The sequence below is a fragment of the Haliotis asinina genome, chromosome 6, assembly GCF_037392515.1.
Source record: "Haliotis asinina isolate JCU_RB_2024 chromosome 6, JCU_Hal_asi_v2, whole genome shotgun sequence".
NCBI classification, from domain to species: domain Eukaryota; kingdom Metazoa; phylum Mollusca; class Gastropoda; order Lepetellida; family Haliotidae; genus Haliotis; species Haliotis asinina.
Window position 1 is genome coordinate 2,085,241 of NC_090285.1, and position 25,851 is coordinate 2,111,091.

General features: G+C 44.4%; 54 non-coding genes across 54 annotated transcripts; 28 read left to right on the forward strand and 26 right to left on the reverse strand.

The window, feature by feature from the left end:
- Window positions 1-190: 190 nt before the first annotated feature.
- Window positions 191-262, reverse strand: Trnag-ucc (transfer RNA glycine (anticodon UCC)). The gene has a single exon. It is a non-coding gene; the product is annotated as a tRNA-Gly (tRNA).
- Window positions 263-579: 317 nt separating this feature from the next.
- On the forward strand, window positions 580-650 carry Trnag-gcc (transfer RNA glycine (anticodon GCC)). Its single transcript has one exon. It is a non-coding gene; the product is annotated as a tRNA-Gly (tRNA).
- A 478-nt stretch (window positions 651-1,128) lies between these two features.
- On the reverse strand, window positions 1,129-1,200 carry Trnag-ucc (transfer RNA glycine (anticodon UCC)). Its single transcript has one exon. It is a non-coding gene; the product is annotated as a tRNA-Gly (tRNA).
- Window positions 1,201-1,517: 317 nt separating this feature from the next.
- Trnag-gcc (transfer RNA glycine (anticodon GCC)) lies at window positions 1,518-1,588 on the forward strand. The gene has a single exon. It is a non-coding gene; the product is annotated as a tRNA-Gly (tRNA).
- Window positions 1,589-2,065: 477 nt separating this feature from the next.
- On the reverse strand, window positions 2,066-2,137 carry Trnag-ucc (transfer RNA glycine (anticodon UCC)). Its single transcript has one exon. It is a non-coding gene; the product is annotated as a tRNA-Gly (tRNA).
- A 317-nt stretch (window positions 2,138-2,454) lies between these two features.
- Window positions 2,455-2,525, forward strand: Trnag-gcc (transfer RNA glycine (anticodon GCC)). Its single transcript has one exon. It is a non-coding gene; the product is annotated as a tRNA-Gly (tRNA).
- A 477-nt stretch (window positions 2,526-3,002) lies between these two features.
- Trnag-ucc (transfer RNA glycine (anticodon UCC)) lies at window positions 3,003-3,074 on the reverse strand. Its single transcript has one exon. It is a non-coding gene; the product is annotated as a tRNA-Gly (tRNA).
- A 317-nt stretch (window positions 3,075-3,391) lies between these two features.
- Trnag-gcc (transfer RNA glycine (anticodon GCC)) lies at window positions 3,392-3,462 on the forward strand. The gene has a single exon. It is a non-coding gene; the product is annotated as a tRNA-Gly (tRNA).
- A 477-nt stretch (window positions 3,463-3,939) lies between these two features.
- On the reverse strand, window positions 3,940-4,011 carry Trnag-ucc (transfer RNA glycine (anticodon UCC)). Its single transcript has one exon. It is a non-coding gene; the product is annotated as a tRNA-Gly (tRNA).
- Window positions 4,012-4,328: 317 nt separating this feature from the next.
- On the forward strand, window positions 4,329-4,399 carry Trnag-gcc (transfer RNA glycine (anticodon GCC)). Its single transcript has one exon. It is a non-coding gene; the product is annotated as a tRNA-Gly (tRNA).
- A 477-nt stretch (window positions 4,400-4,876) lies between these two features.
- On the reverse strand, window positions 4,877-4,948 carry Trnag-ucc (transfer RNA glycine (anticodon UCC)). The gene has a single exon. It is a non-coding gene; the product is annotated as a tRNA-Gly (tRNA).
- Window positions 4,949-5,265: 317 nt separating this feature from the next.
- Trnag-gcc (transfer RNA glycine (anticodon GCC)) lies at window positions 5,266-5,336 on the forward strand. The gene has a single exon. It is a non-coding gene; the product is annotated as a tRNA-Gly (tRNA).
- A 477-nt stretch (window positions 5,337-5,813) lies between these two features.
- Window positions 5,814-5,885, reverse strand: Trnag-ucc (transfer RNA glycine (anticodon UCC)). The gene has a single exon. It is a non-coding gene; the product is annotated as a tRNA-Gly (tRNA).
- Window positions 5,886-6,202: 317 nt separating this feature from the next.
- Window positions 6,203-6,273, forward strand: Trnag-gcc (transfer RNA glycine (anticodon GCC)). The gene has a single exon. It is a non-coding gene; the product is annotated as a tRNA-Gly (tRNA).
- A 477-nt stretch (window positions 6,274-6,750) lies between these two features.
- Window positions 6,751-6,822, reverse strand: Trnag-ucc (transfer RNA glycine (anticodon UCC)). The gene has a single exon. It is a non-coding gene; the product is annotated as a tRNA-Gly (tRNA).
- Window positions 6,823-7,139: 317 nt separating this feature from the next.
- On the forward strand, window positions 7,140-7,210 carry Trnag-gcc (transfer RNA glycine (anticodon GCC)). Its single transcript has one exon. It is a non-coding gene; the product is annotated as a tRNA-Gly (tRNA).
- Window positions 7,211-7,687: 477 nt separating this feature from the next.
- Window positions 7,688-7,759, reverse strand: Trnag-ucc (transfer RNA glycine (anticodon UCC)). Its single transcript has one exon. It is a non-coding gene; the product is annotated as a tRNA-Gly (tRNA).
- A 317-nt stretch (window positions 7,760-8,076) lies between these two features.
- Window positions 8,077-8,147, forward strand: Trnag-gcc (transfer RNA glycine (anticodon GCC)). The gene has a single exon. It is a non-coding gene; the product is annotated as a tRNA-Gly (tRNA).
- A 477-nt stretch (window positions 8,148-8,624) lies between these two features.
- On the reverse strand, window positions 8,625-8,696 carry Trnag-ucc (transfer RNA glycine (anticodon UCC)). Its single transcript has one exon. It is a non-coding gene; the product is annotated as a tRNA-Gly (tRNA).
- A 317-nt stretch (window positions 8,697-9,013) lies between these two features.
- On the forward strand, window positions 9,014-9,084 carry Trnag-gcc (transfer RNA glycine (anticodon GCC)). Its single transcript has one exon. It is a non-coding gene; the product is annotated as a tRNA-Gly (tRNA).
- A 478-nt stretch (window positions 9,085-9,562) lies between these two features.
- On the reverse strand, window positions 9,563-9,634 carry Trnag-ucc (transfer RNA glycine (anticodon UCC)). Its single transcript has one exon. It is a non-coding gene; the product is annotated as a tRNA-Gly (tRNA).
- Window positions 9,635-9,951: 317 nt separating this feature from the next.
- On the forward strand, window positions 9,952-10,022 carry Trnag-gcc (transfer RNA glycine (anticodon GCC)). The gene has a single exon. It is a non-coding gene; the product is annotated as a tRNA-Gly (tRNA).
- An 866-nt stretch (window positions 10,023-10,888) lies between these two features.
- Window positions 10,889-10,959, forward strand: Trnag-gcc (transfer RNA glycine (anticodon GCC)). Its single transcript has one exon. It is a non-coding gene; the product is annotated as a tRNA-Gly (tRNA).
- Window positions 10,960-11,436: 477 nt separating this feature from the next.
- Trnag-ucc (transfer RNA glycine (anticodon UCC)) lies at window positions 11,437-11,508 on the reverse strand. Its single transcript has one exon. It is a non-coding gene; the product is annotated as a tRNA-Gly (tRNA).
- Window positions 11,509-11,825: 317 nt separating this feature from the next.
- Window positions 11,826-11,896, forward strand: Trnag-gcc (transfer RNA glycine (anticodon GCC)). Its single transcript has one exon. It is a non-coding gene; the product is annotated as a tRNA-Gly (tRNA).
- A 477-nt stretch (window positions 11,897-12,373) lies between these two features.
- On the reverse strand, window positions 12,374-12,445 carry Trnag-ucc (transfer RNA glycine (anticodon UCC)). The gene has a single exon. It is a non-coding gene; the product is annotated as a tRNA-Gly (tRNA).
- Window positions 12,446-12,762: 317 nt separating this feature from the next.
- Trnag-gcc (transfer RNA glycine (anticodon GCC)) lies at window positions 12,763-12,833 on the forward strand. Its single transcript has one exon. It is a non-coding gene; the product is annotated as a tRNA-Gly (tRNA).
- Window positions 12,834-13,311: 478 nt separating this feature from the next.
- Trnag-ucc (transfer RNA glycine (anticodon UCC)) lies at window positions 13,312-13,383 on the reverse strand. Its single transcript has one exon. It is a non-coding gene; the product is annotated as a tRNA-Gly (tRNA).
- A 317-nt stretch (window positions 13,384-13,700) lies between these two features.
- Window positions 13,701-13,771, forward strand: Trnag-gcc (transfer RNA glycine (anticodon GCC)). Its single transcript has one exon. It is a non-coding gene; the product is annotated as a tRNA-Gly (tRNA).
- Window positions 13,772-13,973: 202 nt separating this feature from the next.
- Window positions 13,974-14,044, forward strand: Trnag-gcc (transfer RNA glycine (anticodon GCC)). Its single transcript has one exon. It is a non-coding gene; the product is annotated as a tRNA-Gly (tRNA).
- A 477-nt stretch (window positions 14,045-14,521) lies between these two features.
- Window positions 14,522-14,593, reverse strand: Trnag-ucc (transfer RNA glycine (anticodon UCC)). Its single transcript has one exon. It is a non-coding gene; the product is annotated as a tRNA-Gly (tRNA).
- A 317-nt stretch (window positions 14,594-14,910) lies between these two features.
- Trnag-gcc (transfer RNA glycine (anticodon GCC)) lies at window positions 14,911-14,981 on the forward strand. Its single transcript has one exon. It is a non-coding gene; the product is annotated as a tRNA-Gly (tRNA).
- Window positions 14,982-15,459: 478 nt separating this feature from the next.
- Window positions 15,460-15,531, reverse strand: Trnag-ucc (transfer RNA glycine (anticodon UCC)). The gene has a single exon. It is a non-coding gene; the product is annotated as a tRNA-Gly (tRNA).
- Window positions 15,532-15,848: 317 nt separating this feature from the next.
- Window positions 15,849-15,919, forward strand: Trnag-gcc (transfer RNA glycine (anticodon GCC)). Its single transcript has one exon. It is a non-coding gene; the product is annotated as a tRNA-Gly (tRNA).
- Window positions 15,920-16,398: 479 nt separating this feature from the next.
- Window positions 16,399-16,470, reverse strand: Trnag-ucc (transfer RNA glycine (anticodon UCC)). Its single transcript has one exon. It is a non-coding gene; the product is annotated as a tRNA-Gly (tRNA).
- A 317-nt stretch (window positions 16,471-16,787) lies between these two features.
- Trnag-gcc (transfer RNA glycine (anticodon GCC)) lies at window positions 16,788-16,858 on the forward strand. Its single transcript has one exon. It is a non-coding gene; the product is annotated as a tRNA-Gly (tRNA).
- Window positions 16,859-17,336: 478 nt separating this feature from the next.
- Trnag-ucc (transfer RNA glycine (anticodon UCC)) lies at window positions 17,337-17,408 on the reverse strand. The gene has a single exon. It is a non-coding gene; the product is annotated as a tRNA-Gly (tRNA).
- Window positions 17,409-17,725: 317 nt separating this feature from the next.
- Trnag-gcc (transfer RNA glycine (anticodon GCC)) lies at window positions 17,726-17,796 on the forward strand. The gene has a single exon. It is a non-coding gene; the product is annotated as a tRNA-Gly (tRNA).
- A 478-nt stretch (window positions 17,797-18,274) lies between these two features.
- Trnag-ucc (transfer RNA glycine (anticodon UCC)) lies at window positions 18,275-18,346 on the reverse strand. The gene has a single exon. It is a non-coding gene; the product is annotated as a tRNA-Gly (tRNA).
- Window positions 18,347-18,663: 317 nt separating this feature from the next.
- On the forward strand, window positions 18,664-18,734 carry Trnag-gcc (transfer RNA glycine (anticodon GCC)). Its single transcript has one exon. It is a non-coding gene; the product is annotated as a tRNA-Gly (tRNA).
- A 478-nt stretch (window positions 18,735-19,212) lies between these two features.
- Trnag-ucc (transfer RNA glycine (anticodon UCC)) lies at window positions 19,213-19,284 on the reverse strand. Its single transcript has one exon. It is a non-coding gene; the product is annotated as a tRNA-Gly (tRNA).
- Window positions 19,285-19,601: 317 nt separating this feature from the next.
- On the forward strand, window positions 19,602-19,672 carry Trnag-gcc (transfer RNA glycine (anticodon GCC)). Its single transcript has one exon. It is a non-coding gene; the product is annotated as a tRNA-Gly (tRNA).
- A 477-nt stretch (window positions 19,673-20,149) lies between these two features.
- Window positions 20,150-20,221, reverse strand: Trnag-ucc (transfer RNA glycine (anticodon UCC)). The gene has a single exon. It is a non-coding gene; the product is annotated as a tRNA-Gly (tRNA).
- Window positions 20,222-20,538: 317 nt separating this feature from the next.
- On the forward strand, window positions 20,539-20,609 carry Trnag-gcc (transfer RNA glycine (anticodon GCC)). Its single transcript has one exon. It is a non-coding gene; the product is annotated as a tRNA-Gly (tRNA).
- A 477-nt stretch (window positions 20,610-21,086) lies between these two features.
- Window positions 21,087-21,158, reverse strand: Trnag-ucc (transfer RNA glycine (anticodon UCC)). Its single transcript has one exon. It is a non-coding gene; the product is annotated as a tRNA-Gly (tRNA).
- A 317-nt stretch (window positions 21,159-21,475) lies between these two features.
- Window positions 21,476-21,546, forward strand: Trnag-gcc (transfer RNA glycine (anticodon GCC)). The gene has a single exon. It is a non-coding gene; the product is annotated as a tRNA-Gly (tRNA).
- A 477-nt stretch (window positions 21,547-22,023) lies between these two features.
- On the reverse strand, window positions 22,024-22,095 carry Trnag-ucc (transfer RNA glycine (anticodon UCC)). Its single transcript has one exon. It is a non-coding gene; the product is annotated as a tRNA-Gly (tRNA).
- Window positions 22,096-22,684: 589 nt separating this feature from the next.
- Trnag-gcc (transfer RNA glycine (anticodon GCC)) lies at window positions 22,685-22,755 on the forward strand. The gene has a single exon. It is a non-coding gene; the product is annotated as a tRNA-Gly (tRNA).
- Window positions 22,756-23,233: 478 nt separating this feature from the next.
- Trnag-ucc (transfer RNA glycine (anticodon UCC)) lies at window positions 23,234-23,305 on the reverse strand. Its single transcript has one exon. It is a non-coding gene; the product is annotated as a tRNA-Gly (tRNA).
- A 317-nt stretch (window positions 23,306-23,622) lies between these two features.
- Trnag-gcc (transfer RNA glycine (anticodon GCC)) lies at window positions 23,623-23,693 on the forward strand. Its single transcript has one exon. It is a non-coding gene; the product is annotated as a tRNA-Gly (tRNA).
- A 477-nt stretch (window positions 23,694-24,170) lies between these two features.
- Trnag-ucc (transfer RNA glycine (anticodon UCC)) lies at window positions 24,171-24,242 on the reverse strand. Its single transcript has one exon. It is a non-coding gene; the product is annotated as a tRNA-Gly (tRNA).
- Window positions 24,243-24,559: 317 nt separating this feature from the next.
- On the forward strand, window positions 24,560-24,630 carry Trnag-gcc (transfer RNA glycine (anticodon GCC)). The gene has a single exon. It is a non-coding gene; the product is annotated as a tRNA-Gly (tRNA).
- Window positions 24,631-25,107: 477 nt separating this feature from the next.
- On the reverse strand, window positions 25,108-25,179 carry Trnag-ucc (transfer RNA glycine (anticodon UCC)). The gene has a single exon. It is a non-coding gene; the product is annotated as a tRNA-Gly (tRNA).
- A 317-nt stretch (window positions 25,180-25,496) lies between these two features.
- On the forward strand, window positions 25,497-25,567 carry Trnag-gcc (transfer RNA glycine (anticodon GCC)). Its single transcript has one exon. It is a non-coding gene; the product is annotated as a tRNA-Gly (tRNA).
- The last annotated feature ends 284 nt before the right edge of the window (window positions 25,568-25,851 follow it).

The window sequence follows — 25,851 nt, forward strand, 5'->3', positions numbered from 1 at the left end:
AATACCGTCAGTTCTACGTTGGATTACACACAATATTTCACTTCACAGCATGGCTGAGATAACAGAAAGTGTCCACAGCAAATTATATATATCAACATGATGTATAGTCATGGAGTAATTCATTTGTACTTTCTTCAGTCAGAGATGAACTCGACGTTTCTCTAGCTATGTTCCTGCAGGAATAAAAAGTTGCGTCGGCCGGGAATCGAACCCGGATCGACTGCTTGGAAGGCAACCATGCTAACCTTTACACCACCGACGCTGACCATGCTAGGATTGGTTGAATAGGCATCTTAATGAAATTTGCTGATTGATTGGCCACGCTTCGAGGCACGCCACTAAACGAGACGGCTTTGGTCACAAACTGAATGAAATTGGGCTTTGGAAATGTATTTCTGTCTTATGCAACGAGGGTCTACAATCTACGAAGCACTGATAACAAATTGTATTTAAATGAAGAGGACACTGCATTTGCATCCATATGGAGTAAATGGACACGTCAACTGAACACTTCCTCCTTGCCAGCTGTCTTCTTTAACTTAAGAATGAGAAGCTAAGAAAAGGCACTGTTAGTGTGAAGCATCGGTGGTCTAGTGGTAGAATACTCGCCTGCCACGCGGGTGACCCGGGTTCGATTCCCGGTCGATGCACACTCTTTTTGGTATTTTTTGCGCCTCTGGGGGTTGAAAAAGAGGCCTCCAAACGCGTGTCTCCTGGTAAGAACACCTAGTCTGTGACGCAATGTGATTGTTGTCAGTGATGTCACGTTTCTGTGACGTCAGGACATTGTGAGGTCACAGGTGAGTCTTTCTATATATATCAGAACGTTGGAATGAGAGAACGTGTCCATTTACATTGAAGTTGATGTAAGGACGGAATGTTGTGCAGCTTTTAGCATTGTCCCACAGCAATCGGTGTCAGGCTGTCAATGAAGCAGTAATACCGTCAGTTCTACGTTGGATTACACACATTATTTCACTTCACAGCATGGCTGAGATAACAGAAAGTGTCCACAGCAAATTATATATATCAACATGATGTATAGTCATGGAGTAATTCATTTGTACTTTCTTCAGTCAGAGATGAACTCGACGTTTCTCTAGCTATGTTCCTGCAGGAATAAAAAGTTGCGTCGGCCGGGAATCGAACCCGGATCGACTGCTTGGAAGGCAACCATGCTAACCTTTACACCACCGACGCTGACCACGCTAGGATTGGTTGAATAGGCATCTTAATGAAATTTGCTGATTGATTGGCCACGCTTCGAGGCACGCCACTAAACGAGACGGCTTTGGTCACAAACTGAATGAAATTGGGCTTTGGAAATGTATTTCTGTCTTATGCAACGAGGGTCTACAATCTACGAAGCACTGATAACAAATTGTATTTAAATGAAGAGGACACTGCATTTGCATCCATATGGAGTAAATGGACACGTCAACTGAACACTTCCTCCTTGCCAGCTGTCTTCTTTAACTTAAGAATGAGAAGCTAAGAAAAGGCACTGTTAGTGTGAAGCATCGGTGGTCTAGTGGTAGAATACTCGCCTGCCACGCGGGTGACCCGGGTTCGATTCCCGGTCGATGCACACTCTTTTGGTTTTTTTTGCGCCTCTGGGGGTTGAAAAAGAGGCCTCCAAACGCGTGTCTCCTGGTAAGAACACCTAGTCTGTGACGCAATGTGATTGTTGTCAGTGATGTCACGTTTCTGTGACGTCAGGACATTGTGAGGTCACAGGTGAGTCTTTCTATATATATCAGAACGTTGGAATGAGAGAACGTGTCCATTTACATTGAAGTTGATGTAAGGACGGAATGTTGTGCAGCTTTTAGCATTGTCCCACAGCAATCGGTGTCAGGCTGTCAATGAAGCAGTAATACCGTCAGTTCTACGTTGGATTACACACAATATTTCACTTCACAGCATGGCTGAGATAACAGAAAGTGTCCACAGCAAATTATATATATCAACATGATGTATAGTCATGGAGTAATTCATTTGTACTTTCTTCAGTCAGAGATGAACTCGACGTTTCTCTAGCTATGTTCCTGCAGGAATAAAAAGTTGCGTCGGCCGGGAATCGAACCCGGATCGACTGCTTGGAAGGCAACCATGCTAACCTTTACACCACCGACGCTGACCATGCTAAGCTTTGTTGAATAGGCATCTTAATGAAATTTGCTGATTGATTGGCCACGCTTCGAGGCACGCCACTAAACGAGACGGCTTACGTCACAAACTGAATGAAATTGGGCTTTGGAAATGTATTTCTGTCTTATGCAACGAGGGTCTACAATCTACGAAGCACTGATAACAAATTGTATTTAAATGAAGAGGACACTGCATTTGCATCCATATGGAGTAAATGGACACGTCATCTGAACACTTCCTCCTTGCCAGCTGTCTTCTTTAACTTAAGAATGGGAAGCTAAGAAAAGGCACTGTTAGTGTGAAGCATCGGTGGTCTAGTGGTAGAATACTCGCCTGCCACGCGGGTGACCCGGGTTCGATTCCCGGTCGATGCACACGCTTTTTGGTTTTTTTGCGCCTCTGGGGGTTGAAAAAGAGGCCTCCAAACGCGTGTCTCCTGGTAAGAACACCTAGTCTGTGACGCAATGTGATTGTTGTCAGTGATGTCACGTTTCTGTGACGTCAGGACATTGTGAGGTCACAGGTGAGTCTTTCTATATATATCAGAACGTTGGAATGAGAGAACGTGTCCATTTACATTGAAGTTGATGTAAGGACGGAATGTTGTGCAGCTTTTAGCATTGTCCCACAGCAATCGGTGTCAGGCTGTCAATGAAGCAGTAATACCGTCAGTTCTACGTGGGATTACACACAATATTTCACTTCACAGCATGGCTGAGATAACAGAAAGTGTCCACAGCAAATTATATATATCAACATGATGTATAGTCATGGAGTAATTCATTTGTACTTTCTTCAGTCAGAGATGAACTCGACGTTTCTCTAGCTATGTTCCTGCAGGAATAAAAAGTTGCGTCGGCCGGGAATCGAACCCGGATCGACTGCTTGGAAGGCAACCATGCTAACCTTTACACCACCGACGCTGACCATGCTAGGATTGGTTGAATAGGCATCTTAATGAAATTTGCTGATTGATTGGCCACGCTTCGAGGCACGCCACTAAACGAGACGGCTTACGTCACAAACTGAATGAAATTGGGCTTTGGAAATGTATTTCTGTCTTATGCAACGAGGGTCTACAATCTACGAAGCACTGATAACAAATTGTATTTAAATGAAGAGGACACTGCATTTGCATCCATATGGAGTAAATGGACACGTCAACTGAACACTTCCTCCTTGCCAGCTGTCTTCTTTAACTTAAGAATGAGAAGCTAAGAAAAGGCACTGTTAGTGTGAAGCATCGGTGGTCTAGTGGTAGAATACTCGCCTGCCACGCGGGTGACCCGGGTTCGATTCCCGGTCGATGCACACTCTTTTGGTTTTTTTTGCGCCTCTGGGGGTTGAAAAAGAGGCCTCCAAACGCGTGTCTCCTGGTAAGAACACCTAGTCTGTGACGCAATGTGATTGTTGTCAGTGATGTCACGTTTCTGTGACGTCAGGACATTGTGAGGTCACAGGTGAGTCTTTCTATATATATCAGAACGTTGGAATGAGAGAACGTGTCCATTTACATTGAAGTTGATGTAAGAACGGAATGTTGTGCAGCTTTTAGCATTGTCCCACAGCAATCGGTGTCAGGCTGTCAATGAAGCAGTAATACCGTCAGTTCTACGTTGGATTACACACAATATTTCACTTCACAGCATGGCTGAGATAACAGAAAGTGTCCACAGCAAATTATATATATCAACATGATGTATAGTCATGGAGTAATTCATTTGTACTTTCTTCAGTCAGAGATGAACTCGACGTTTCTCTAGCTATGTTCCTGCAGGAATAAAAAGTTGCGTCGGCCGGGAATCGAACCCGGATCGACTGCTTGGAAGGCAACCATGCTAACCTTTACACCACCGACGCTGACCATGCTAGGATTGGTTGAATAGGCATCTTAATGAAATTTGCTGATTGATTGGCCACGCTTCGAGGCACGCCACTAAACGAGACGGCTTACGTCACAAACTGAATGAAATTGGGCTTTGGAAATGTATTTCTGTCTTATGCAACGAGGGTCTACAATCTACGAAGCACTGATAACAAATTGTATTTAAATGAAGAGGACACTGCATTTGCATCCATATGGAGTAAATGGACACGTCAACTGAACACTTCCTCCTTGCCAGCTGTCTTCTTTAACTTAAGAATGAGAAGCTAAGAAAAGGCACTGTTAGTGTGAAGCATCGGTGGTCTAGTGGTAGAATACTCGCCTGCCACGCGGGTGACCCGGGTTCGATTCCCGGTCGATGCACACTCTTTTTGGTTTTTTTGCGCCTCTGGGGGTTGAAAAAGAGGCCTCCAAACGCGTGTCTCCTGGTAAGAACACCTAGTCTGTGACGCAATGTGATTGTTGTCAGTGATGTCACGTTTCTGTGACGTCAGGACATTGTGAGGTCACAGGTGAGTATTTCTATATATATCAGAACGTTGGAATGAGAGAACGTGTCCATTTACATTGAAGTTGATGTAAGGACGGAATGTTGTGCAGCTTTTAGCATTGTCCCACAGCAATCGGTGTCAGGCTGTCAATGAAGCAGTAATACCGTCAGTTCTACGTGGGATTACACACAATATTTCACTTCACAGCATGGCTGAGATAACAGAAAGTGTCCACAGCAAATTATATATATCAACATGATGTATAGTCATGGAGTAATTCATTTGTACTTTCTTCAGTCAGAGATGAACTCGACGTTTCTCTAGCTATGTTCCTGCAGGAATAAAAAGTTGCGTCGGCCGGGAATCGAACCCGGATCGACTGCTTGGAAGGCAACCATGCTAACCTTTACACCACCGACGCTGACCATGCTAGGATTGGTTGAATAGGCATCTTAATGAAATTTGCTGATTGATTGGCCACGCTTCGAGGCACGCCACTAAACGAGACGGCTTACGTCACAAACTGAATGAAATTGGGCTTTGGAAATGTATTTCTGTCTTATGCAACGAGGGTCTACAATCTACGAAGCACTGATAACAAATTGTATTTAAATGAAGAGGACACTGCATTTGCATCCATATGGAGTAAATGGACACGTCAACTGAACACTTCCTCCTTGCCAGCTGTCTTCTTTAACTTAAGAATGAGAAGCTAAGAAAAGGCACTGTTAGTGTGAAGCATCGCTGGTCTAGTGGTAGAATACTCGCCTGCCACGCGGGTGACCCGGGTTCGATTCCCGGTCGATGCACACTCTTTTGGTTTTTTTTGCGCCTCTGGGGGTTGAAAAAGAGGCCTCCAAACGCGTGTCTCCTGGTAAGAACACCTAGTCTGTGACGCAATGTGATTGTTGTCAGTGATGTCACGTTTCTGTGACGTCAGGACATTGTGAGGTCACAGGTGAGTCTTTCTATATATATCAGAACGTTGGAATGAGAGAACGTGTCCATTTACATTGAAGTTGATGTAAGGACGGAATGTTGTGCAGCTTTTAGCATTGTCCCACAGCAATCGGTGTCAGGCTGTCAATGAAGCAGTAATACCGTCAGTTCTACGTTGGATTACACACAATATTTCACTTCACAGCATGGCTGAGATAACAGAAAGTGTCCACAGCAAATTATATATATCAACATGATGTATAGTCATGGAGTAATTCATTTGTACTTTCTTCAGTCAGAGATGAACTCGACGTTTCTCTAGCTATGTTCCTGCAGGAATAAAAAGTTGCGTCGGCCGGGAATCGAACCCGGATCGACTGCTTGGAAGGCAACCATGCTAACCTTTACACCACCGACGCTGACCATGCTAAGCTTTGTTGAATAGGCATCTTAATGAAATTTGCTGATTGATTGGCCACGCTTCGAGGCACGCCACTAAACGAGACGGCTTACGTCACAAACTGAATGAAATTGGGCTTTGGAAATGTATTTCTGTCTTATGCAACGAGGGTCTACAATCTACGAAGCACTGATAACAAATTGTATTTAAATGAAGAGGACACTGCATTTGCATCCATATGGAGTAAATGGACACGTCAACTGAACACTTCCTCCTTGCCAGCTGTCTTCTTTAACTTAAGAATGGGAAGCTAAGAAAAGGCACTGTTAGTGTGAAGCATCGGTGGTCTAGTGGTAGAATACTCGCCTGCCACGCGGGTGACCCGGGTTCGATTCCCGGTCGATGCACACTCTTTTTGGTTTTTTTGCGCCTCTGGGGGTTGAAAAAGAGGCCTCCAAACGCGTGTCTCCTGGTAAGAACACCTAGTCTGTGACGCAATGTGATTGTTGTCAGTGATGTCACGTTTCTGTGACGTCAGGACATTGTGAGGTCACAGGTGAGTCTTTCTATATATATCAGAACGTTGGAATGAGAGAACGTGTCCATTTACATTGAAGTTGATGTAAGGACGGAATGTTGTGCAGCTTTTAGCATTGTCCCACAGCAATCGGTGTCAGGCTGTCAATGAAGCAGTAATACCGTCAGTTCTACGTGGGATTACACACAATATTTCACTTCACAGCATGGCTGAGATAACAGAAAGTGTCCACAGCAAATTATATATATCAACATGATGTATAGTCATGGAGTAATTCATTTGTACTTTCTTCAGTCAGAGATGAACTCGACGTTTCTCTAGCTATGTTCCTGCAGGAATAAAAAGTTGCGTCGGCCGGGAATCGAACCCGGATCGACTGCTTGGAAGGCAACCATGCTAACCTTTACACCACCGACGCTGACCATGCTAGGATTGGTTGAATAGGCATCTTAATGAAATTTGCTGATTGATTGGCCACGCTTCGAGGCACGCCACTAAACGAGACGGCTTACGTCACAAACTGAATGAAATTGGGCTTTGGAAATGTATTTCTGTCTTATGCAACGAGGGTCTACAATCTACGAAGCACTGATAACAAATTGTATTTAAATGAAGAGGACACTGCATTTGCATCCATATGGAGTAAATGGACACGTCAACTGAACACTTCCTCCTTGCCAGCTGTCTTCTTTAACTTAAGAATGAGAAGCTAAGAAAAGGCACTGTTAGTGTGAAGCATCGGTGGTCTAGTGGTAGAATACTCGCCTGCCACGCGGGTGACCCGGGTTCGATTCCCGGTCGATGCACACTCTTTTGGTTTTTTTTGCGCCTCTGGGGGTTGAAAAAGAGGCCTCCAAACGCGTGTCTCCTGGTAAGAACACCTAGTCTGTGACGCAATGTGATTGTTGTCAGTGATGTCACGTTTCTGTGACGTCAGGACATTGTGAGGTCACAGGTGAGTCTTTCTATATATATCAGAACGTTGGAATGAGAGAACGTGTCCATTTACATTGAAGTTGATGTAAGGACGGAATGTTGTGCAGCTTTTAGCATTGTCCCACAGCAATCGGTGTCAGGCTGTCAATGAAGCAGTAATACCGTCACTTCTACCTTGGATTACACACAATATTTCACTTCACAGCATGGCTGAGATAACAGAAAGTGTCCACAGCAAATTATATATATCAACATGATGTATAGTCATGGAGTAATTCATTTGTACTTTCTTCAGTCAGAGATGAACTCGACGTTTCTCTAGCTATGTTCCTGCAGGAATAAAAAGTTGCGTCGGCCGGGAATCGAACCCGGATCGACTGCTTGGAAGGCAACCATGCTAACCTTTACACCACCAACGCTGACCATGCTAGGATTGGTTGAATAGGCATCTTAATGAAATTTGCTGATTGATTGGCCACGCTTCGAGGCACGCCACTAAACGAGACGGCTTACGTCACAAACTGAATGAAATTGGGCTTTGGAAATGTATTTCTGTCTTATGCAACGAGGGTCTACAATCTACGAAGCACTGATAACAAATTGTATTTAAATGAAGAGGACACTGCATTTGCATCCATATGGAGTAAATGGACACGTCAACTGAACACTTCCTCCTTGCCAGCTGTCTTCTTTAACTTAAGAATGGGAAGCTAAGAAAAGGCACTGTTAGTGTGAAGCATCGGTGGTCTAGTGGTAGAATACTCGCCTGCCACGCGGGTGACCCGGGTTCGATTCCCGGTCGATGCACACTCTTTTGGTTTTTTTTGCGCCTCTGGGGGTTGAAAAAGAGGCCTCCAAACGCGTGTCTCCTGGTAAGAACACCTAGTCTGTGACGCAATGTGATTGTTGTCAGTGATGTCACGTTTCTGTGACGTCAGGACATTGTGAGCTCACAGGTGAGTCTTTCTATATATATCAGAACGTTGGAATGAGAGAACGTGTCCATTTACATTGAAGTTGATGTAAGGACGGAATGTTGTGCAGCATTTAGCATTGTCCCACAGCAATCGGTGTCAGGCTGTCAATGAAGCAGTAATACCGTCAGTTCTACCTTGGATTACACACAATATTTCACTTCACAGCATGGCTGAGATAACAGAAAGTGTCCACAGCAAATTATATATATCAACATGATGTATAGTCATGGAGTAATTCATTTGTACTTTCTTCAGTCAGAGATGAACTCGACGTTTCTCTAGCTATGTTCCTGCAGGAATAAAAAGTTGCGTCGGCCGGGAATCGAACCCGGATCGACTGCTTGGAAGGCAACCATGCTAACCTTTACACCACCAACGCTGACCATGCTAGGATTGGTTGAATAGGCATCTTAATGAAATTTGCTGATTGATTGGCCACGCTTCGAGGCACGCCACTAAACGAGACGGCTTACGTCACAAACTGAATGAAATTGGGCTTTGGAAATGTATTTCTGTCTTATGCAACGAGGGTCTACAATCTACGAAGCACTGATAACAAATTGTATTTAAATGAAGAGGACACTGCATTTGCATCCATATGGAGTAAATGGACACGTCAACTGAACACTTCCTCCTTGCCAGCTGTCTTCTTTAACTTAAGAATGAGAAGCTAAGAAAAGGCACTGCTAGTGTGAAGCATCGGTGGTCTAGTGGTAGAATACTCGCCTGCCACGCGGGTGACCCGGGTTCGATTCCCGGTCGATGCACACTCTTTTTGGTTTTTTTTGCGCCTCTGGGGGTTGAAAAAGAGGCCTCCAAACGCGTGTCTCCTGGTAAGAACACCTAGTCTGTGACGCAATGTGATTGTTGTCAGTGATGTCACGTTTCTGTGACGTCAGGACATTGTGAGCTCACAGGTGAGTCTTTCTATATATATCAGAACGTTGGAATGAGAGAACGTGTCCATTTACATTGAAGTTGATGTAAGGACGGAATGTTGTGCAGCTTTTAGCATTGTCCCACAGCAATCGGTGTCAGGCTGTCAATGAAGCAGTAATACCGTCAGTTCTACGTTGGATTACACACAATATTTCACTTCACAGCATGGCTGAGATAACAGAAAGTGTCCACAGCAAATTATATATATCAACATGATGTATAGTCATGGAGTAATTCATTTGTACTTTCTTCAGTCAGAGATGAACTCGACGTTTCTCTAGCTATGTTCCTGCAGGAATAAAAAGTTGCGTCGGCCGGGAATCGAACCCGGATCGACTGCTTGGAAGGCAACCATGCTAACCTTTACACCACCGACGCTGACCATGCTAAGCTTTGTTGAATAGGCATCTTAATGAAATTTGCTGATTGATTGGTAACGCTTCGAGGCACGCCACTAAACGAGACGGCTTACGTCACAAACTGAATGAAATTGGGCTTTGGAAATGTATTTCTGTCTTATGCAACGAGGGTCTACAATCTACGAAGCACTGATAACAAATTGTATTTAAATGAAGAGGACACTGCATTTGCATCCATATGGAGTAAATGGACACGTCAACTGAACACTTCCTCCTTGCCAGCTGTCTTCTTTAACTTAAGAATGAGAAGCTAAGAAAAGGCACTGTTAGTGTGAAGCATCGCTGGTCTAGTGGTAGAATACTCGCCTGCCACGCGGGTGACCCGGGTTCGATTCCCGGTCGATGCACACTCTTTTGGTTTTTTTTGCGCCTCTGGGGGTTGAAAAAGAGGCCTCCAAACGCGTGTCTCCTGGTAAGAACACCTAGTCTGTGACGCAATGTGATTGTTGTCAGTGATGTTACGTTTCTGTGACGTCAGGACATTGTGAGCTCACAGGTGAGTCTTTCTATATATATCAGAACGTTGGAATGAGAGAACGTGTCCATTTACATTGAAGTTGATGTAAGGACGGAATGTTGTGCAGCATTTAGCATTGTCCCACAGCAATCGGTGTCAGGCTGTCAATGAAGCAGTAATACCGTCAGTTCTACCTTGGATTACACACAATATTTCACTTCACAGCATGGCTGAGATAACAGAAAGTGTCCACAGCAAATTATATATATCAACATGATGTATAGTCATGGAGTAATTCATTTGTACTTTCTTCAGTCAGAGATGAACTCGACGTTTCTCTAGCTATGTTCCTGCAGGAATAAAAAGTTGCGTCGGCCGGGAAGCGAACCCGGATCGACTGCTTGGAAGGCAACCATGCTAACCTTTACACCACCGACGCTGACCATGCTAAGCTTTGTTGAATAGGCATCTTAATGAAATTTGCTGATTGATTGGCCACGCTTCGAGGCACGCCACTAAACGAGACGGCTTACGTCACAAACTGAATGAAATTGGGCTTTGGAAATGTATTTCTGTCTTATGCAACGAGGGTCTACAATCTACGAAGCACTGATAACAAATTGTATTTAAATGAAGAGGACACTGCATTTGCATCCATATGGAGTAAATGGACACGTCAACTGAACACTTCCTCCTTGCCAGCTGTCTTCTTTAACTTAAGAATGGGAAGCTAAGAAAAGGCACTGTTAGTGTGAAGCATCGGTGGTCTAGTGGTAGAATACTCGCCTGCCACGCGGGTGACCCGGGTTCGATTCCCGGTCGATGCACACTCTTTTTGGTTTTTTTGCGCCTCTGGGGGTTGAAAAAGAGGCCTCCAAACGCGTGTCTCCTGGTAAGAACACCTAGTCTGTGACGCAATGTGATTGTTGTCAGTGATGTCACGTTTCTGTGACGTCAGGACATTGTGAGGTCACAGGTGAGTATTTCTATATATATCAGAACGTTGGAATGAGAGAACGTGTCCATTTACATTGAAGTTGATGTAAGGACGGAATGTTGTGCAGCTTTTAGCATTGTCCCACAGCAATCGGTGTCAGGCTGTCAATGAAGCAGTAATACCGTCAGTTCTACGTGGGATTACACACAATATTTCACTTCACAGCATGGCTGAGATAACAGAAAGTGTCCACAGCAAATTATATATATCAACATGATGTATAGTCATGGAGTAATTCATTTGTACTTTCTTCAGTCAGAGATGAACTCGACGTTTCTCTAGCTATGTTCCTGCAGGAATAAAAAGTTGCGTCGGCCGGGAATCGAACCCGGATCGACTGCTTGGAAGGCAACCATGCTAACCTTTACACCACCGACGCTGACCATGCTAGGATTGGTTGAATAGGCATCTTAATGAAATTTGCTGATTGATTGGCCACGCTTCGAGGCACGCCACTAAACGAGACGGCTTACGTCACAAACTGAATGAAATTGGGCTTTGGAAATGTATTTCTGTCTTATGCAACGAGGGTCTACAATCTACGAAGCACTGATAACAAATTGTATTTAAATGAAGAGGACACTGCATTTGCATCCATATGGAGTAAATGGACACGTCAACTGAACACTTCCTCCTTGCCAGCTGTCTTCTTTAACTTAAGAATGAGAAGCTAAGAAAAGGCACTGTTAGTGTGAAGCATCGCTGGTCTAGTGGTAGAATACTCGCCTGCCACGCGGGTGACCCGGGTTCGATTCCCGGTCGATGCACACTCTTTTGGTTTTTTTTGCGCCTCTGGGGGTTGAAAAAGAGGCCTCCAAACGCGTGTCTCCTGGTAAGAACACCTAGTCTGTGACGCAATGTGATTGTTGTCAGTGATGTCACGTTTCTGTGACGTCAGGACATTGTGAGGTCACAGGTGAGTCTTTCTATATATATCAGAACGTTGGAATGAGAGAACGTGTCCATTTACATTGAAGTTGATGTAAGGACGGAATGTTGTGCAGCTTTTAGCATTGTCCCACAGCAATCGGTGTCAGGCTGTCAATGAAGCAGTAATACCGTCAGTTCTACGTTGGATTACACACAATATTTCACTTCACAGCATGGCTGAGATAACAGAAAGTGTCCACAGCAAATTATATATATCAACATGATGTATAGTCATGGAGTAATTCATTTGTACTTTCTTCAGTCAGAGATGAACTCGACGTTTCTCTAGCTATGTTCCTGCAGGAATAAAAAGTTGCGTCGGCCGGGAATCGAACCCGGATCGACTGCTTGGAAGGCAACCATGCTAACCTTTACACCACCAACGCTGACCATGCTAGGATTGGTTGAATAGGCATCTTAATGAAATTTGCTGATTGATTGGCCACGTTTCGAGGCACGCCACTAAACGAGACGGCTTACGTCACAAACTGAATGAAATTGGGCTTTGGAAATGTATTTCTGTCTTATGCAACGAGGGTCTACAATCTACGAAGCACTGATAACAAATTGTATTTAAATGAAGAGGACACTGCATTTGCATCCATATGGAGTAAATGGACACGTCAACTGAACACTTCCTCCTTGCCAGCTGTCTTCTTTAACTTAAGAATGAGAAGCTAAGAAAAGGCACTGTTAGTGTGAAGCATCGGTGGTCTAGTGGTAGAATACTCGCCTGCCACGCGGGTGACCCGGGTTCGATTCCCGGTCGATGCACACTCTTTTTGGTTTTTTTTGCGCCTCTGGGGGTTGAAAAAGAGGCCTCCAAACGCGTGTCTCCTGGTAAGAACACCTAGTCTGTGACGCAATGTGATTGTTGTCAGTGATGTCACGTTTCTGTGACGTCAGGACATTGTGAGGTCACAGGTGAGTCTTTCTATATATATCAGAACGTTGGAATGAGAGAACGTGTCCATTTACATTGAAGTTGATGTAAGGACGGAATGTTGTGCAGCTTTTAGCATTGTCCCACAGCAATCGGTGTCAGGCTGTCAATGAAGCAGTAATACCGTCAGTTCTACGTTGGATTACACACAATATTTCACTTCACAGCATGGCTGAGATAACAGAAAGTGTCCACAGCAAATTATATATATCAACATGATGTATAGTCATGGAGTAATTCATTTGTACTTTCTTCAGTCAGAGATGAACTCGACGTTTCTCTAGCTATGTTCCTGCAGGAATAAAAAGTTGCGTCGGCCGGGAATCGAACCCGGATCGACTGCTTGGAAGGCAACCATGCTAACCTTTACACCACCGACGCTGACCATGCTAAGCTTTGTTGAATAGGCATCTTAATGAAATTTGCTGATTGATTGGCCACGCTTCGAGGCACGCCACTAAACGAGACGGCTTACGTCACAAACTGAATGAAATTGGGCTTTGGAAATGTATTTCTGTCTTATGCAACGAGGGTCTACAATCTACGAAGCACTGATAACAAATTGTATTTAAATGAAGAGGACACTGCATTTGCATCCATATGGAGTAAATGGACACGTCAACTGAACACTTCCTCCTTGCCAGCTGTCTTCTTTAACTTAAGAATGAGAAGCTAAGAAAAGGCACTGTTAGTGTGAAGCATCGGTGGTCTAGTGGTAGAATACTCGCCTGCCACGCGGGTGACCCGGGTTCGATTCCCGGTCGATGCACACTCTTTTGGTTTTTTTTGCGCCTCTGGGGGTTGAAAAAGAGGCCTCCAAACGCGTGTCTCCTGGTAAGAACACCTAGTCTGTGACGTAATGTGATTGTTGTCAGTGATGTCACGTTTCTGTCAACTGAACACTTCCTCCTTGCCAGCTGTCTTCTTTAACTTAAGAATGAGAAGCTAAGAAAAGGCACTGTTAGTGTGAAGCATCGCTGGTCTAGTGGTAGAATACTCGCCTGCCACGCGGGTGACCCGGGTTCGATTCCCGGTCGATGCACACTCTTTTGGTTTTTTTTGCGCCTCTGGGGGTTGAAAAAGAGGCCTCCAAACGCGTGTCTCCTGGTAAGAACACCTAGTCTGTGACGCAATGTGATTGTTGTCAGTGATGTCACGTTTCTGTGACGTCAGGACATTGTGAGGTCACAGGTGAGTCTTTCTATATATATCAGAACGTTGGAATGAGAGAACGTGTCCATTTACATTGAAGTTGATGTAAGGACGGAATGTTGTGCAGCTTTTAGCATTGTCCCACAGCAATCGGTGTCAGGCTGTCAATGAAGCAGTAATACCGTCAGTTCTACGTTGGATTACACACAATATTTCACTTCACAGCATGGCTGAGATAACAGAAAGTGTCCACAGCAAATTATATATATCAACATGATGTATAGTCATGGAGTAATTCATTTGTACTTTCTTCAGTCAGAGATGAACTCGACGTTTCTCTAGCTATGTTCCTGCAGGAATAAAAAGTTGCGTCGGCCGGGAATCGAACCCGGATCGACTGCTTGGAAGGCAACCATGCTAACCTTTACACCACCGACGCTGACCATGCTAAGCTTTGTTGAATAGGCATCTTAATGAAATTTGCTGATTGATTGGCCACGCTTCGAGGCACGCCACTAAACGAGACGGCTTACGTCACAAACTGAATGAAATTGGGCTTTGGAAATGTATTTCTGTCTTATGCAACGAGGGTCTACAATCTATGAAGCACTGATAACAAATTGTATTTAAATGAAGAGGACACTGCATTTGCATCCATATGGAGTAAATGGACACGTCAACTGAACACTTCCTCCTTGCCAGCTGTCTTCTTTAACTTAAGAATGAGAAGCTAAGAAAAGGCACTGTTAGTGTGAAGCATCGGTGGTCTAGTGGTAGAATACTCGCCTGCCACGCGGGTGACCCGGGTTCGATTCCCGGTCGATGCACACTCTTTTTGGTTTTTTTTGCGCCTCTGGGGGTTGAAAAAGAGGCCTCCAAACGCGTGTCTCCTGGTAAGAACACCTAGTCTGTGACGCAATGTGATTGTTGTCAGTGATGTCACGTTTCTGTGACGTCAGGACATTGTGAGGTCACAGGTGAGTCTTTCTATATATATCAGAACGTTGGAATGAGAGAACGTGTCCATTTACATTGAAGTTGATGTAAGGACGGAATGTTGTGCAGCTTTTAGCATTGTCCCACAGCAATCGGTGTCAGGCTGTCAATGAAGCAGTAATACCGTCAGTTCTACCTTGGATTACACACAATATTTCACTTCACAGCATGGCTGAGATAACAGAAAGTGTCCACAGCAAATTATATATATCAACATGATGTATAGTCATGGAGTAATTCATTTGTACTTTCTTCAGTCAGAGATGAACTCGACGTTTCTCTAGCTATGTTCCTGCAGGAATAAAAAGTTGCGTCGGCCGGGAATCGAACCCGGATCGACTGCTTGGAAGGCAACCATGCTAACCTTTACACCACCGACGCTGACCATGCTAAGCTTTGTTGAATAGGCATCTTATTGAAATTTGCTGATTGATTGGCCACGCTTCGAGGCACGCCACTAAACGAGACGGCTTACGTCACAAACTGAATGAAATTGGGCTTTGGAAATGTATTTCTGTCTTATGCAACGAGGGTCTACAATCTACGAAGCACTGATAACAAATTGTATTTAAATGAAGAGGACACTGCATTTGCATCCATATGGAGTAAATGGACACGTCAACTGAACACTTCCTCCTTGCCAGCTGTCTTCTTTAACTTAAGAATGAGAAGCTAAGAAAAGGCACTGTTAGTGTGAAGCATCGGTGGTCTAGTGGTAGAATACTCGCCTGCCACGCGGGTGACCCGGGTTCGATTCCCGGTCGATGCACACTCTTTTTGGGTTTTTTTTGCGCCTCTGGGGGTTGAAAAAGAGGCCTCCAAACGCGTGTCTCCTGGTAAGAACACCTAGTCTGTGACGCAATGTGATTGTTGTCAGTGATGTCACGTTTCTGTGACGTCAGGACATTGTGAGGTCACAGGTGAGTCTTTCTATATATATCAGAACGTTGGAATGAGAGAACGTGTCCATTTACATTGAAGTTGATGTAAGGACGGAATGTTGTGCAGCTTTTAGCATTGTCCCACAGCAATCGGTGTCAGGCTGTCAATGAAGCAGTAATACCGTCAGTTCTACGTTGGATTACACACAATATTTCACTTCACAGCATGGCTGAGATAACAGAAAGTGTCCACAGCAAATTATATATATCAACATGATGTATAGTCATGGAGTAATTCATTTGTACTTTCTTCAGTCAGAGATGAACTCGACGTTTCTCTAGCTATGTTCCTGCAGGAATAAAAAGTTGCGTCGGCCGGGAATCGAACCCGGATCGACTGCTTGGAAGGCAACCATGCTAACCTTTACACCACCGACGCTGACCATGCTAAGCTTTGTTGAATAGGCATCTTAATGAAATTTGCTGATTGATTGGCCACGCTTCGAGGCACGCCACTAAACGAGACGGCTTACGTCACAAACTGAATGAAATTGGGCTTTGGAAATGTATTTCTGTCTTATGCAACGAGGGTCTACAATCTATGAAGCACTGATAACAAATTGTATTTAAATGAAGAGGACACTGCATTTGCATCCATATGGAGTAAATGGACACGTCAACTGAACACTTCCTCCTTGCCAGCTGTCTTCTTTAACTTAAGAATGAGAAGCTAAGAAAAGGCACTGTTAGTGTGAAGCATCGGTGGTCTAGTGGTAGAATACTCGCCTGCCACGCGGGTGACCCGGGTTCGATTCCCGGTCGATGCACACTCTTTTTGGTTTTTTTTGCGCCTCTGGGGGTTGAAAAAGAGGCCTCCAAACGCGTGTCTCCTGGTAAGAACACCTAGTCTGTGACGCAATGTGATTGTTGTCAGTGATGTCACGTTTCTGTGACGTCAGGACATTGTGAGGTCACAGGTGAGTCTTTCTATATATATCAGAACGTTGGAATGAGAGAACGTGTCCATTTACATTGAAGTTGATGTAAGGACGGAATGTTGTGCAGCTTTTAGCATTGTCCCACAGCAATCGGTGTCAGGCTGTCAATGAAGCAGTAATACCGTCAGTTCTACCTTGGATTACACACAATATTTCACTTCACAGCATGGCTGAGATAACAGAAAGTGTCCACAGCAAATTATATATATCAACATGATGTATAGTCATGGAGTAATTCATTTGTACTTTCTTCAGTCAGAGATGAACTCGACGTTTCTCTAGCTATGTTCCTGCAGGAATAAAAAGTTGCGTCGGCCGGGAATCGAACCCGGATCGACTGCTTGGAAGGCAACCATGCTAACCTTTACACCACCGACGCTGACCATGCTAAGCTTTGTTGAATAGGCATCTTAATGAAATTTGCTGATTGATTGGCCACGCTTCGAGGCACGCCACTAAACGAGACGGCTTACGTCACAAACTGAATGAAATTGGGCTTTGGAAATGTATTTCTGTCTTATGCAACGAGGGTCTACAATCTATGAAGCACTGATAACAAATTGTATTTAAATGAAGAGGACACTGCATTTGCATCCATATGGAGTAAATGGACACGTCAACTGAACACTTCCTCCTTGCCAGCTGTCTTCTTTAACTTAAGAATGAGAAGCTAAGAAAAGGCACTGTTAGTGTGAAGCATCGGTGGTCTAGTGGTAGAATACTCGCCTGCCACGCGGGTGACCCGGGTTCGATTCCCGGTCGATGCACACTCTTTTTGGTTTTTTTTGCGCCTCTGGGGGTTGAAAAAGAGGCCTCCAAACGCGTGTCTCCTGGTAAGAACACCTAGTCTGTGACGCAATGTGATTGTTGTCAGTGATGTCACGTTTCTGTGACGTCAGGACATTGTGAGGTCACAGGTGAGTCTTTCTATATATATCAGAACGTTGGAATGAGAGAACGTGTCCATTTACATTGAAGTTGATGTAAGGACGGAATGTTGTGCAGCTTTTAGCATTGTCCCACAGCAATCGGTGTCAGGCTGTCAATGAAGCAGTAATACCGTCAGTTCTACGTTGGATTACACACAATATTTCACTTCACAGCATGGCTGAGATAACAGAAAGTGTCCACAGCAAATTATATATATCAACATGATGTATAGTCATGGAGTAATTCATTTGTACTTTCTTCAGTCAGAGATGAACTCGACGTTTCTCTAGCTATGTTCCTGCAGGAATAAAAAGTTGCGTCGGCCGGGAATCGAACCCGGATCGACTGCTTGGAAGGCAACCATGCTAACCTTTACACCACCGACGCTGACCATGCTAAGCTTTGTGGAATAGGCATCTTAATGAAATTTGCTGATTGATTGGCCACGCTTCGAGGCACGCCACTAAACGAGACGGCTTACGTCACAAACTGAATGAAATTGGGCTTTGGAAATGTATTTCTGTCTTATGCAACGAGGGTCTACAATCTATGAAGCACTGATAACAAATTGTATTTAAATGAAGAGGACACTGCATTTGCATCCATATGGAGTAAATGGACACGTCAACTGAACACTTCCTCCTTGCCAGCTGTCTTCTTTAACTTAAGAATGAGAAGCTAAGAAAAGGCACTGTTAGTGTGAAGCATCGGTGGTCTAGTGGTAGAATACTCGCCTGCCACGCGGGTGACCCGGGTTCGATTCCCGGTCGATGCACACTCTTTTTGGTTTTTTTTGCGCCTCTGGGGGTTGAAAAAGAGGCCTCCAAACGCGTGTCTCCTGGTAAGAACACCTAGTCTGTGACGCAATGTGATTGTTGTCAGTGATGTCACGTTTCTGTGACGTCAGGACATTGTGAGGTCACAGGTGAGTCTTTCTATATATATCAGAACGTTGGAATGAGAGAACGTGTCCATTTACATTGAAGTTGATGTAAGGACGGAATGTTGTGCAGCTTTTAGCATTGTCCCACAGCAATCGGTGTCAGGCTGTCAATGAAGCAGTAATACCGTCAGTTCTACCTTGGATTACACACAATATTTCACTTCACAGCATGGCTGAGATAACAGAAAGTGTCCACAGCAAATTATATATATCAACATGATGTATAGTCATGGAGTAATTCATTTGTACTTTCTTCAGTCAGAGATGAACTCGACGTTTCTCTAGCTATGTTCCTGCAGGAATAAAAAGTTGCGTCGGCCGGGAATCGAACCCGGATCGACTGCTTGGAAGGCAACCATGCTAACCTTTACACCACCGACGCTGACCATGCTAAGCTTTGTTGGATAGGCATCTTATTGAAATTTGCTGATTGATTGGCCACGCTTCGAGGCACGCCACTAAACGAGACGGCTTACGTCACAAACTGAATGAAATTGGGCTTTGGAAATGTATTTCTGTCTTATGCAACGAGGGTCTACAATCTACGAAGCACTGATAACAAATTGTATTTAAATGAAGAGGACACTGCATTTGCATCCATATGGAGTAAATGGACACGTCAACTGAACACTTCCTCCTTGCCAGCTGTCTTCTTTAACTTAAGAATGAGAAGCTAAGTAAAGGCACTGTTAGTGTGAAGCATCGGTGGTCTAGTGGTAGAATACTCGCCTGCCACGCGGGTGACCCGGGTTCGATTCCCGGTCGATGCACACTCTTTTGGGTTTTTTTGCGCCTCTGGGGGTTGAAAAAGAGGCCTCCAAACGCGTGTCTCCTGGTAAGAACACCTAGTCTGTGACGCAATGTGATTGTTGTCAGTGATGTCACGTTTCTGTGACGTCAGGACATTGTGAGGTCACAGGTGAGTCTTTCTATATATATCAGAACGTTGGAATGAGAGAACGTGTCCATTTACATTGAAGTTGATGTAAGGACGGAATGTTGTGCAGCTTTTAGCATTGTCCCACAGCAATCGGTGTCAGGCTGTCAATGAAGCAGTAATACCGTCAGTTCTACGTTGGATTACACACAATATTTCACTTCACAGCATGGCTGAGATAACAGAAAGTGTCCACAGCAAATTATATATATCAACATGATGTATAGTCATGGAGTAATTCATTTGTACTTTCTTCAGTCAGAGATGAACTCGACGTTTCTCTAGCTATGTTCCTGCAGGAATAAAAAGTTGCGTCGGCCGGGAATCGAACCCGGATCGACTGCTTGGAAGGCAACCATGCTAACCTTTACACCACCGACGCTGACCATGCTAGGATTGGTTGAATAGGCATCTTAATGAAATTTGCTGATTGATTGGCCACGCTTCGAGGCACGCCACTAAACGAGACGGCTTACGTCACAAACTGAATGAAATTGGGCTTTGGAAATGTATTTCTGTCTTATGCAACGAGGGTCTACAATCTACGAAGCACTGATAACAAATTGTATTTAAATGAAGAGGACACTGCATTTGCATCCATATGGAGTAAATGGACACGTCAACTGAACACTTCCTCCTTGCCAGCTGTCTTCTTTAACTTAAGAATGAGAAGCTAAGTAAAGGCACTGTTAGTGTGAAGCATCGGTGGTCTAGTGGTAGAATACTCGCCTGCCACGCGGGTGACCCGGGTTCGATTCCCGGTCGATGCACACTCTTTTGGTTTTTTTTGCGCCTCTGGGGGTTGAAAAAGAGGCCTCCAAACGCGTGTCTCCTGGTAAGAACACCTAGTCTGTGACGCAATGTGATTGTTGTCAGTGATGTCACGTTTCTGTGACGTCAGGACATTGTGAGGTCACAGGTGAGTCTTTCTATATATATCAGAACGTTGGAATGAGAGAACGTGTCCATTTACATTGAAGTTGATGTAAGGACGGAATGTTGTGCAGCTTTTAGCATTGTCCCACAGCAATCGGTGTCAGGCTGTCAATGAAGCAGTAATACCGTCAGTTCTACGTTGGATTACACACAATATTTCACTTCACAGCATGGCTGAGATAACAGAAAGTGTCCACAGCAAATTATATATATCAACATGATGTATAGTCATGGAGTAATTCATTTGTACTTTCTTCAGTCAGAGATGAACTCGACGTTTCTCTAGCTATGTTCCTGCAGGAATAAAAAGTTGCGTCGGCCGGGAATCGAACCCGGATCGACTGCTTGGAAGGCAACCATGCTAACCTTTACACCACCGACGCTGACCATGCTAAGCTTTGTTGAATAGGCATCTTAATGAAATTTGCTGATTGATTGGCCACGCTTCGAGGCACGCCACTAAACGAGACGGCTTACGTCACAAACTGAATGAAATTGGGCTTTGGAAATGTATTTCTGTCTTATGCAACGAGGGTCTACAATCTACGAAGCACTGATAACAAATTGTATTTAAATGAAGAGGACACTGCATTTGCATCCATATGGAGTAAATGGACACGTCAACTGAACACTTCCTCCTTGCCAGCTGTCTTCTTTAACTTAAGAATGAGAAGCTAAGAAAAGGCACTGTTAGTGTGAAGCATCGGTGGTCTAGTGGTAGAATACTCGCCTGCCACGCGGGTGACCCGGGTTCGATTCCCGGTCGATGCACACTCTTTTGGTTTTTTTTGCGCCTCTGGGGGTTGAAAAAGAGGCCTCCAAACGCGTGTCTCCTGGTAAGAACACCTAGTCTGTGACGCAATGTGATTGTTGTCAGTGATGTCACGTTTCTGTGACGTCAGGACATTGTGAGGTCACAGGTGAGTCTTTCTATATATATCAGAACGTTGGAATGAGAGAACGTGTCCATTTACATTGAAGTTGATGTAAGGACGGAATGTTGTGCAGCTTTTAGCATTGTCCCACAGCAATCGGTGTCAGGCTGTCAATGAAGCAGTAATACCGTCAGTTCTACGTTGGATTACACACAATATTTCACTTCACAGCATGGCTGAGATAACAGAAAGTGTCCACAGCAAATTATATATATCAACATGATGTATAGTCATGGAGTAATTCATTTGTACTTTCTTCAGTCAGAGATGAACTCGACGTTTCTCTAGCTATGTTCCTGCAGGAATAAAAAGTTGCGTCGGCCGGGAATCGAACCCGGATCGACTGCTTGGAAGGCAACCATGCTAACCTTTACACCACCGACGCTGACCATGCTAAGCTTTGTTGAATAGGCATCTTAATGAAATTTGCTGATTGATTGGCCACGCTTCGAGGCACGCCACTAAACGAGACGGCTTACGTCACAAACTGAATGAAATTGGGCTTTGGAAATGTATTTCTGTCTTATGCAACGAGGGTCTACAATCTACGAAGCACTGATAACAAATTGTATTTAAATGAAGAGGACACTGCATTTGCATCCATATGGAGTAAATGGACACTGAAGGCAACCATGCTAACCTTTACACCACCGACGCTGACCATGCTAGGATTGGTTGAATAGGCATCTTAATGAAATTTGCTGATTGATTGGCCACGCTTCGAGGCACGCCACTAAACGAGACGGCTTACGTCACAAACTGAATGAAATTGGGCTTTGGAAATGTATTTCTGTCTTATGCAACGAGGGTCTACAATCTACGAAGCACTGATAACAAATTGTATTTAAATGAAGAGGACACTGCATTTGCATCCATATGGAGTAAATGGACACGTCAACTGAACACTTCCTCCTTGCCAGCTGTCTTCTTTAACTTAAGAATGAGAAGCTAAGAAAAGGCACTGTTAGTGTGAAGCATCGGTGGTCTAGTGGTAGAATACTCGCCTGCCACGCGGGTGACCCGGGTTCGATTCCCGGTCGATGCACACTCTTTTTGGTTTTTTTTGCGCCTCTGGGGGTTGAAAAAGAGGCCTCCAAACGCGTGTCTCCTGGTAAGAACACCTAGTCTGTGACGCAATGTGATTGTTGTCAGTGATGTCACGTTTCTGTGACGTCAGGACATTGTGAGGTCACAGGTGAGTCTTTCTATATATATCAGAACGTTGGAATGAGAGAACGTGTCCATTTACATTGAAGTTGATGTAAGGACGGAATGTTGTGCAGCTTTTAGCATTGTCCCACAGCAATCGGTGTCAGGCTGTCAATGAAGCAGTAATGCCGTCAGTTCTACCTTGGATTACACACAATATTTCACTTCACAGCATGGCTGAGATAACAGAAAGTGTCCACAGCAAATTATATATATCAACATGATGTATAGTCATGGAGTAATTCATTTGTACTTTCTTCAGTCAGAGATGAACTCGACGTTTCTCTAGCTATGTTCCTGCAGGAATAAAAAGTTGCGTCGGCCGGGAATCGAACCCGGATCGACTGCTTGGAAGGCAACCATGCTAACCTTTACACCACCGACGCTGACCATGCTAAGCTTTGTTGAATAGGCATCTTAATGAAATTTGCTGATTGATTGGCCACGCTTCGAGGCACGCCACTAAACGAGACGGCTTACGTCACAAACTGAATGAAATTGGGCTTTGGAAATGTATTTCTGTCTTATGCAACGAGGGTCTACAATCTACGAAGCACTGATAACAAATTGTATTTAAATGAAGAGGACACTGCATTTGCATCCATATGGAGTAAATGGACACGTCAACTGAACACTTCCTCCTTGCCAGCTGTCTTCTTTAACTTAAGAATGAGAAGCTAAGAAAAGGCACTGTTAGTGTGAAGCATCGGTGGTCTAGTGGTAGAATACTCGCCTGCCACGCGGGTGACCCGGGTTCGATTCCCGGTCGATGCACACTCTTTTGGTTTTTTTTGCGCCTCTGGGGGTTGAAAAAGAGGCCTCCAAACGCGTGTCTCCTGGTAAGAACACCTAGTCTGTGACGCAATGTGATTGTTGTCAGTGATGTCACGTTTCTGTGACGTCAGGACATTGTGAGGTCACAGGTGAGTCTTTCTATATATATCAGAACGTTGGAATGAGAGAACGTGTCCATTTACATTGAAGTTGATGTAAGGACGGAATGTTGTGCAGCTTTTAGCATTGTCCCACAGCAATCGGTGTCAGGCTGTCAATGAAGCAGTAATACCGTCAGTTCTACGTTGGATTACACACAATATTTCACTTCACAGCATGGCTGAGATAACAGAAAGTGTCCACAGCAAATTATATATATCAACATGATGTATAGTCATGGAGTAATTCATTTGTACTTTCTTCAGTCAGAGATGAACTCGACGTTTCTCTAGCTATGTTCCTGCAGGAATAAAAAGTTGCGTCGGCCGGGAATCGAACCCGGATCGACTGCTTGGAAGGCAACCATGCTAACCTTTACACCACCGACGCTGACCATGCTAAGCTTTGTTGAATAGGCATCTTAATGAAATTTGCTGATTGATTGGCCACGCTTCGAGGCACGCCACTAAACGAGACGGCTTACGTCACAAACTGAATGAAATTGGGCTTTGGAAATGTATTTCTGTCTTATGCAACGAGGGTCTACAATCTACGAAGCACTGATAACAAATTGTATTTAAATGAAGAGGACACTGCATTTGCATCCATATGGAGTAAATGGACACGTCAACTGAACACTTCCTCCTTGCCAGCTGTCTTCTTTAACTTAAGAATGAGAAGCTAAGAAAAGGCACTGTTAGTGTGAAGCATCGGTGGTCTAGTGGTAGAATACTCGCCTGCCACGCGGGTGACCCGGGTTCGATTCCCGGTCGATGCACACTCTTTTGGTTTTTTTTGCGCCTCTGGGGGTTGAAAAAGAGGCCTCCAAACGCGTGTCTCCTGGTAAGAACACCTAGTCTGTGACGCAATGTGATTGTTGTCAGTGATGTCACGTTTCTGTGACGTCAGGACATTGTGAGCTCACAGGTGAGTCTTTCTATATATATCAGAACGTTGGAATGAGAGAACGTGTCCATTTACATTGAAGTTGATGTAAGGACGGAATGTTGTGCAGCTTTTAGCATTGTCCCACAGCAATTGGTGTCAGGCTGTCAATGAAGCAGTAATACCGTCAGTTCTACCTTGGATTACACACAATATTTCACTTCACAGCATGGCTGAGATAACAGAAAGTGTCCACAGCAAATTATATATATCAACATGATGTATAGTCATGGAGTAATTCATTTGTACTTTCTTCAGTCAGAGATGAACTCGACGTTTCTCTAGCTATGTTCCTGCAGGAATAAAAAGTTGCGTCGGCCGGGAATCGAACCCGGATCGACTGCTTGGAAGGCAACCATGCTAACCTTTACACCACCGACGCTGACCATGCTAAGCTTTGTTGAATAGGCATCTTAATGAAATTTGCTGATTGATTGGCCACGCTTCGAGGCACGCCACTAAACGAGACGGCTTACGTCACAAACTGAATGAAATTGGGCTTTGGAAATGTATTTCTGTCTTATGCAACGAGGGTCTACAATCTACGAAGCACTGATAACAAATTGTATTTAAATGAAGAGGACACTGCATTTGCATCCATATGGAGTAAATGGACACGTCAACTGAACACTTCCTCCTTGCCAGCTGTCTTCTTTAACTTAAGAATGAGAAGCTAAGAAAAGGCACTGTTAGTGTGAAGCATCGGTGGTCTAGTGGTAGAATACTCGCCTGCCACGCGGGTGACCCGGGTTCGATTCCCGGTCGATGCACACTCTTATTGGTTTTTTTTGCGCCTCTGGGGGTTGAAAAAGAGGCCTCCAAACGCGTGTCTCCTGGTAAGAACACCTAGTCTGTGACGCAATGTGATTGTTGTCAGTGATGTCACGTTTCTGTGACGTCAGGACATTGTGAGCTCACAGGTGAGTCTTTCTATATATATCAGAACGTTGGAATGAGAGAACGTGTCCATTTACATTGAAGTTGATGTAAGGACGGAATGTTGTGCAGCTTTTAGCATTGTCCCACAGCAATCGGTGTCAGGCTGTCAATGAAG